This window comes from Diachasma alloeum, unplaced genomic scaffold, assembly GCF_001412515.2.
Source record: "Diachasma alloeum isolate Michigan unplaced genomic scaffold, Dall2.0 Dall_scaffold_01209, whole genome shotgun sequence".
Taxonomy (NCBI): Eukaryota; Metazoa; Arthropoda; class Insecta; order Hymenoptera; family Braconidae; genus Diachasma; species Diachasma alloeum.
In genome coordinates this window covers 111,194-119,956 of record NW_021681318.1, presented here as the reverse complement: position 1 = coordinate 119,956, position 8,763 = coordinate 111,194, and the positions used below count along the sequence as shown (strand labels likewise).

At 39.2% G+C, this 8,763-nt stretch overlaps 1 pseudogene; it reads left to right on the top strand.

Moving 5' to 3' along the window:
- The window catches only part of LOC107046118, an 8,846-nt pseudogene extending 2,139 nt beyond the window's left edge, over positions 1–6,707 (top strand).
- Positions 6,708–8,763: the final 2,056 nt, after the last annotated feature.

The window sequence follows — 8,763 nt, the reverse complement described above, 5'->3', positions numbered from 1 at the left end:
CACCCCCACCCACATCGTTAAAACCGCGGATCCGCGAATTGATCAACCACCCACCCACCCACTTTCATCCAAAACCCTCCGTGAATTAAATCCGCGAATCCGCGAATTAAAACCGCGAATCCACGAATTAAAACAGCGGATCTCGGGATAGTCAACCATCCACTCATCCACTCATTTTCACCCCCCACCCCCCCTCAATTAATCAACCAATTAAGGCCCAATTAATTAAAACCGCGAGATGAAACCGCGAATCCGCGAACTAAACCCGTGAACCCGCGAACTAAACCCGTGAACCCGCGAGTTAAAACCGCGAACCCACGAGATAAAACCGCGAATCCGCGAATTAAACCCGCGAATCCGCGGATTAAACCGCGAATCCGCGGATTAAACGGCGAATTAAAACCGCGGATCCACCAATTAATCAACCACTCACCCACCCACTTTCAGCTGACCCCCCTTTCAGCTGACCCACCTACTGGCGCCTTCAATAAGACCTCAAAACGGTTGGCCCAGAACCCGCATTACTACACTACTGAGATACGATTTTTGAAGTAGCCGGCGAGTTGTCGGGAGTCACTGCGCCGAGAAACCATTGATTTTTTCATAGCGCCGCGACTTTCGTCGCAGTTTTTATTTTTTTATTACAGAGATTAAGGAATGAAACGGAGGTTGAAGGATGGGGAATTCATTTCTCCATCGAACAGCATTGGTTTCATTCCTTAATATTAATTAGGAGAAAAGAGACGATTTTTTAATTAGCGGGTGAATTAATGGGGAAGCACTCTGCGCCGAGAAACCATTGAGTTTTTCATAGCGCCGCGACTTTCGTCGCAGTTTTAATTTTTACATTACAGAGATTAAGGAATGAAACGGGGGTTGAAGGATGGGGAATTTAATTCTCCATCGAATAGCATTGGTTTCATTCCTTAATATTAATTAGGAGGAAAGAGACGATTTTTTAATTAGCGGGCGACCTAATGGGGACGCACTCTGCGCCGAGAAANCATTTTTTTGTTACAGAAATTAAGGAATGAAACGGGGGTTGAAGGATAGGGAATTTAATTCTCCATCGAACAGGATTGGTTTTATTCCTCAATGTTAATTAGGAGCAGAGATACGATTTTTGAATTAGCCGGCGAGTTGTCGGGAGTCACTGCGCCGAGAAACCATTGAGTTTTTCATAGCGCCGCGACTTTCGTCGCAGTTTTTATTTTTTTATTACAGAGATTAAGGAATGAAACGGGGGTTGAAGGATGGGGAATTTAATTCTCCATCGAACAGCATTGGTTTCATTCCTTAATATTAATTAGGCGAAAAGAGACGATTTTTTAAAAAGCGGGCGAATTAATGGGGAAGCGCTGTGCGCCGAGAAACCATTGAGTTTTTCATAGCGCCGCGAATTTCGTCGCAGTTTTTATTTTTTTATTACAGAGATTAAGGAATGAAACGGGGGTTGAAGGATGGGGAATTTAATTCTCCATCGAACAGCCCAGCATTGATTTAATTCCTTAATGTTAATTAGGAGCAGAGATACGACAATTAGCGGGCGAGTTGTCGGGAGTCACTGCGCCGAGAAACCATTGAGTTTTTCATAGCGCCGCGACTTTCGTCGCAGTTTTTATTTTTTTATTACAGAGATTAAGGAATGAAACGGGGGTTGAAGGATGGGGAATTCATTTCTCTATCGAACAGCATTGGTTTCGTTCCTTAATATTAATTAGGAGGAAAGAGACGATTTTTTAATTAGCGGGCGAATTAATGGGGAAGCGCTCTGCGCCGAGAAACCATTGAGTTTTTCATAGCGCCGCGAATTTCGTCGCAGTTTTTATTTTTTTATTACAGAGATTAAGGAATGAAACGGGGGTTGAAGGATGGGGAATTTAATTCTCCATCGAACAGCATTGGTTTCATTCCTTAATGTTAATTAGGAGCAGAGATACGATTTTTTAATTAGCGGACGAGTTGTCAGAAGTCACTGCGCCGAGAAACCATTGAGTTTTTCATAGCGCCGCGACTTTCGTCGCAGTTTTTATTTTTTTATTACAGAGATTAAGGAATGAAACGGGGGTTGAAGGATGGGGAATTTAATTCTCCATCGAACAGCATTGGTTTCATTCCTTATTGTTAATTAGGAGGGGAGAGACGATTTTTTAATTAGCGGGCGAATTATTGGGGAGTCACTCTGCTTCGAGAAAACATTGGGTTTCTTATAGCGCCGTGACTTGCGTCGCAATAGTAATTTTTTTATTGCAGAGATTAAGGGATGAAACGGGGGTTTATGGATGGGGAATTTAATTCTCCATTGAACAGTCTTTGTTTCATCCCTTAATATTAATTAGTCGGCGAATAAATCAACTGAAAAACATAAAGTAAACATTGAGTACAAGGAGGACAAAAGTCCCCCTCCGAACCTGTCACTGTCACAGCGGGACTGCTACTGCCGAGTTACTCACGCACCCGACTCACATTTACCGAGAATTCGACCGGGACGCCGACCTTCCCGTGGGGTACCAACTAACATTTTTGGAGTCAGTCAAACCCCTCGATCCGGGCCTCTACTCAGGTCTATTCTCTTTGGAGTTACCTATGAATTTGTCCATCTTGAAATTAACTTGAAAATAGTAGATATATTTTTTTTTAATTTTGTAGATTTTTCCACAATTTTATCAGGTGGCGTTTTATTCCAAGTTTAAAATTAATTAAAAAATTAACCATTGATGGAAAAAATTTGGAAAAAATTGAGAGTCCTTTTTTTTAAAAAAGTTGGCATGGAATACCTCATATACATTCTATGCAGAGTGATCACTTTGATAACGACATGCACAAATATAAAGAGTTACCAAAATGCCCATGTCACATGCCATTTTAAGTATATCTAAATTTTTCATGATGTGGTTTGATCAGTAACATTGTTCGTTTCTATATACAGTTGCCAAAATGACTACTTCATATATTTATCATGTGCTCCATAAGGTGGTCATTTTAATGACAATATAATACACGAGCTGGTCACTTTAGTAACCCTGTAAATTTGTAGATGCTGTTATCAAAGTGACCATGCTATCATAAGTTTTTCGAGACGTACAATGTTTGTTGATTAATTATGGCTCATTATCGATATGTGTCATTGCTTGAGAAAACAAACAGTGTGATTGAAAAATCGATGAAAAAAAAACTGGAGACAATAGGTCACAGGGATCACAGGGAATCACAAGGGTCTTTTTTCCGCATCTTTTTTTCGATTCTAGGAAAAAACTGATTTGGAAGAAAAAGACGGGAAAAAACAGATTCGGAGAAAAAAGCCGACGGAAAAAAAAAGTCGAAGGGAAAAGAAACAAAAGACTTAAAAATATTATTATGACCAAATTGGAAGGGTCACGAAGTGTCACGAAGGGTCACAAGGGTCATGAAGAGATTACAAAGGGGTCACAAAAAGATCATAAAAGGATTACAAAGGGGTCATAAAGGGGTTAGAAGAAGGCCACAAGGGCCACAATTTTGTCTTTTTTCTGTGGGATTGTTTTCTTATGGGCTTTTTTTCCATGAGATATGTTCTCCCTGGCATATTTTTTTCGCCCCGGCGGGAGGAAAGTGCAGACTTCGCTGCGCGGGAGGGAATTCTGATTTTCCTCCTACGCCGGAGCGACAAACGCTGTTGTAACCACGGAATGTAAAATAAAAGAGCCCTACCCGCGTGCTTATCAACCTCGCCTTCGGCTCGGCTGATAATTCTGCACGTCGGCAGGGATCCTTTATTTTACCTCCCTAGGTTAGAAAAATACTATTCCCAGGTTTTTTTTCTGGGATCATTCTTTCGCCAACTATTTTTCCCAGAGTCTTTTTCTTCCGAGTCTTTTTCTCAAGCCTTTTTTTCCGACAATCCTTTGGGATTGTCGACCTCTAGGTCAGCGGCTGATAGAAATATGATAAAATTTTGCAATCTTCTCCTGAAACGCACGTATATCATCAGTTAGGTACCATTTTTTTAATTGATATCAGTTATACATATACGTGTTATCAAACTAATCTTATGAAAGTTATGAACGGTCCAGTAACAAATGCACTAAATAAGTGACTAATTTGGAAAAAGTTATCGAAATGACCAGCTCATCGTAACGTGGACATTTTGGTAACACTCAATATTTTAATGGGTGTAATCAAACTGACCATGTGAGATTGATAACCATTATCAAAGAATGGAGTGATCACTTTGATAACTTTTTTTTATATACATTGTATACTCATGGAGGTGATCAAACTAACCACGTTGACATATAGTGGCTATTTTGATAACAGTTATCAAAATGACCACTTTTCGGCAACATGGTCATTTTGATAACAGAAAAATTATAATGAAACAGTTGACATGGAGGGATCACTTTGGTAACACTCGACATTTGATAACGGTTATCAAACTAATCATCTTAGGATGAATACGATCCGTAACCGTTATCAAAGTGACCAAAAGTTACGGAACTGACCACCTCTCCTATAAAAAGTTACCGAACTGTCCAGGACACATATATATATATATATATATATATATATATAATTGAGATATATGTGACATATTTGAGGTATATGCTGCTTATACATGCCAAATATATCTCACATATTTTCAGAGTATATGATAGATATATCTTGCATATATGTAGGTTACATACTATGGATATAGAGAAAATATATATAAATATACAATTCTCATACATCTCACGTATATAGGCATTGCATATATGACCAGGATATATTAATGAATATTTATATGATGTATTTTGGGATACAATTTCACATATATTTGACTTATTTTTCACACATATCTCAGAATATATCATCACATATAAATGAAATATATGCCACATAGTGGTTTTTGGCCGAAATATATGTGGTATGGTTGGCATATATGGGAAATATATTTTCAGATATATTTTTCTTCCGTGCGGGAAAGCCCCCCATAAAGTTCGAAGAGTGTTCCAGTACCGTCGGTCTCGAAGCCCTCCTTCAGGAGCTCATAGCCCACTTGATCTTCTCCCTTCAACAGAACTACAGTACAGTCGCCAACAAGAACCTGGACTCGCTCGACAGATTGCGCGACGTGCTCGAGTCCCTGTGCGAGAGGATGATCACACCCACCCTGGACGATCTCCAGGTGGACGAGAGGACAGATCTCCTCAGTAACGTCTCCAAGTCCCAGCAGAGTGTCAATTCCATGAAGCTCGCAGTCACCTGCCTAGAAACCTTGATAGCCTACCCTTTTGAGAGCTGGTCCTCAAAGAACAACAGCATTGCACAGAACGTCTACAGCCTCATCAAATGCTACAGTGCGTTCCTAGAATTCCCCAAAACTGTCAACAAACCAACGAAACAGAAGAAGAACAAGGGAAATAACAACAAGGATCACGATACCCTGATGAAGCGAGGCCCCAAAAGGGGAATTAAACTGCCCCTAACCATCTTCACTATCGAAAGCTTCTGCAAGATGCTGTACAGCAACGTCGTCCAGGCGACGAAAAAGAAAGCCAACTTCTTTAGGAGAGGAGCAGACTTCAAAAACTATGGACTCCAGAGCTGCATCCAAGTATTTCAGCGTGCGAAAACCCTGAAGAACGTCGAACGTCTGAAGTACCCTGAGGCCCACGAGAAAGACTACCTCAAGATTGGAGAGTTACTACACAGAATCATTATTTGTAACTTGGACAGTGTTCGAAAGTTTGACGAGGACATTGCCATTCTGAGACTCGAGTGCTTCAAGAAGTCCTGCGACGTCATGTGCACCGTCTTCAGTGCTGACATCTCCAAGTTCCTGGAAAAAAACTGCGAGACATCGTCCTCGGAAAGATTCAGTGCTCAGTTCAACACACCGGTGGCCTCCCTTCAGGCTCTCATTGATAGTTATTACGAGAGGGACGTCAAGGGTCTGACTAACAAAATTCCCCTGATTCTCGTGAAGACAGTGGCTCTCCTAGTAAATGAACTAGGGGCATCTGCTGGGCTTTGGGAGGATTTTTGATTGGTTGAAGAAGATGTTAATGGTGGAGAATGTTAATCCACAGATTGGCCTGATTGTCTTCCAACTAATGATGATCGTTGAAGATCGCGAGGTCGAGTATGGAAAGATTCTGAATGAGATGTGTATGGAGTTGTGTAAGAAATTGGGGACCATTGATGGTGTTGCTATTACTGTAAGAGAGAACAACAAGAGAGAACAACAAGAGAACAACAAGACCTCGATTACTCAGGCCTACACTATCTTCAATAATGCCTTCAAGAATAAGTTGACGAATGCTTCCCTGGTACTGGCGAGGCTCGAGTCGGAGCAGATGATGACGGGCTCCCTTGGATTTGGCGATGACAGCTTCAGGGATCAGTTAAGGGACAAGGAGAAGAGCTTGTGCAGTTTTCTTTTGCCATTCAGACTCTTTATACGTTGGCCAATGCCAATGTCGATCCTGCACAGAATATACAGTTGATGTTTAAAAAAAAAAAATCAGCTTTATCATGCCTTGAATGATCTGACCAAGTACTTCAAGAGCAAGTCGACGCATCAGAATTCAGCTTTTGATGCTGGCAATTTTATTCAGATGGTGCAGCTAGCTGGAACATCACTGAAATCTCAGTTCTATTATTTGGTAATATACACTGAAGAGAAGCAGAACAGTGGCAGAAACGCTGACGCTCGTGCTCAGAAGAATGAGGTGTTGAATAAGTAGGCCCATGGAAGAAATATTTTGAAATCTACATTTGCAGTTTTCTATTCTGATGGGATAAATGATGAAACATTCATGTGAATTTTTTCAGAATTTTCAAATTGTTTTTGAGACCGCACATGGCTCTCGGAATTTCATATAATACAGATAGGTAGAAAAAAGGAAAAAGTTTATATTCATTATTGCACTTGGAAATTATGCGAATTTCAGAATTCTGTACCTCAGCATTCATCACGAAAAGCCTGAGAGTATGAGTATAATTTTTTGCAATTTTTCTACTCATTTTTCATGACATAAAAAAGTACGAAATTAGCTGAAAATCGAGGTTTTGGAGGGCTTGTAGAAGCGCTCCAAATTATCCGATTTCCTTTCCGATTCACCTCCAGGGTTATCCAACTATTGTACTATCAGCTTAAATGAAAAAGAAGTATTTTTCTACATTGTGAATAAAGGAAAACTGCATTTGAAATTGTTGAAATTTCTGGGCAGCGGCAGGTGCTCGGATTATCCGGTGCTATTGATGAGAGCTGTAAAATGAAATGGAGAGGGTCAGGTAACCGTCTGACCCTTTTCTCGGACGGGACGAAATCTTTTATTACAGCCAATAAATAAAAGTGTACCCTTTATTTTCCATAAATGAATTCTCAATTTTTCAATTATTTCGATGCAAACTTTACATATTGGAATGCTTCATGTCATGACGAATCTAATGAAACTTGATTCGTAGGAATAGCTCAATTTGAAGTGAGCTTACTACATTTCAATCCCTATGAAATTTCAGTGAATATCGATAATTACACAGTTTTGTCATTCTATCGTGCAAATACTTCATGATATAATTAAAAAACTGTCCAAACTATGAGTCATTCGCATTGCAGTATGAATTCAAGGGGTTAATTGAGGGATATATGAAAGCGTAGTAAATGATGTGAAAGGAGAAAAATTTTTCTGTCGTTTAGCCATATTATAGCATGCGAAAATGGTCGAGTATAAATTGCCTCATTATATACAGATCAAATCAAATTAAGTAGAAGAGATAATACGATTAAAGAACAATTATTTATTCATTTATGTTGTAATGACAAACATTTTTACAGGAGGAGAACCAAAGTCCATAGTTCGCAACGTATTCATTAGTTATACCGCAAAGTGTCGTGATTCAGAATTATCGGGTATTTCCCGAATAATTCGTTGCATAGGGATCAATGTATCAAACACGAGGGATTCTTTCTAACAAACTTGACACATTTTTCGTCTATTCAGAGAAGATTGAGACAAATACTCAATGAGGTTTGGAGCACGAGTGATACTTGCTGGATAATTTTTTTACTCAGATTTTGACAAATGAGAGTACAGTTTCTTGAGAAGCTGAGAATAAATTGAGAGATACTAGAAAATATTCACTAACACAGAAAGAGTGAGTCCGCAATAACCGAGGTAATAGAAAATATCAGGAATGAAACTGTTCGACAGCCTCGAACCCTGCGCTCTTATTGGCTGGAATCTAAGCTAAAAAAAACTCATGAGAACTCGAAAAGTTTCGGAAAATATCTTTCTCAATTATTCAATTATTTCACACAACACTGTGGAATTCAATTGATTTGAGGGAAATTTTCAGTCCAATATAGGGTGCAGACACATAAGATTAATCATGGCTCAATTATAATCTAATAACAAGCGTCCTTACAATGATTAATTATTATTATGTAGTATAACTTAATTATGATTTAATCATAATCTAATAGAAATAGTACTTATAATTATGCTTCTTTATTTACATTCAGCGGTTGGTTATTTAAATAATCATCAAGGCTAGACTGGAAATCTTTTCTCGAGCAACCCGGTGATAATTCTCTAAATTCGTTCACAACTAACAATAAATTTTGTTTGCTATTTTCGTCTTTCAAGAGCAAATGATTGTATTCGCTCACAAGAGCTACACTCCGTTCAGCAATATCATTTGTCACATGGAGAGATTTGACAATTTTGATAGCCTTGCCAAAATCGTCTCCCGTCTCCCATGTGACTGGATCACTCTCCAGAAAATTACACTCAATTC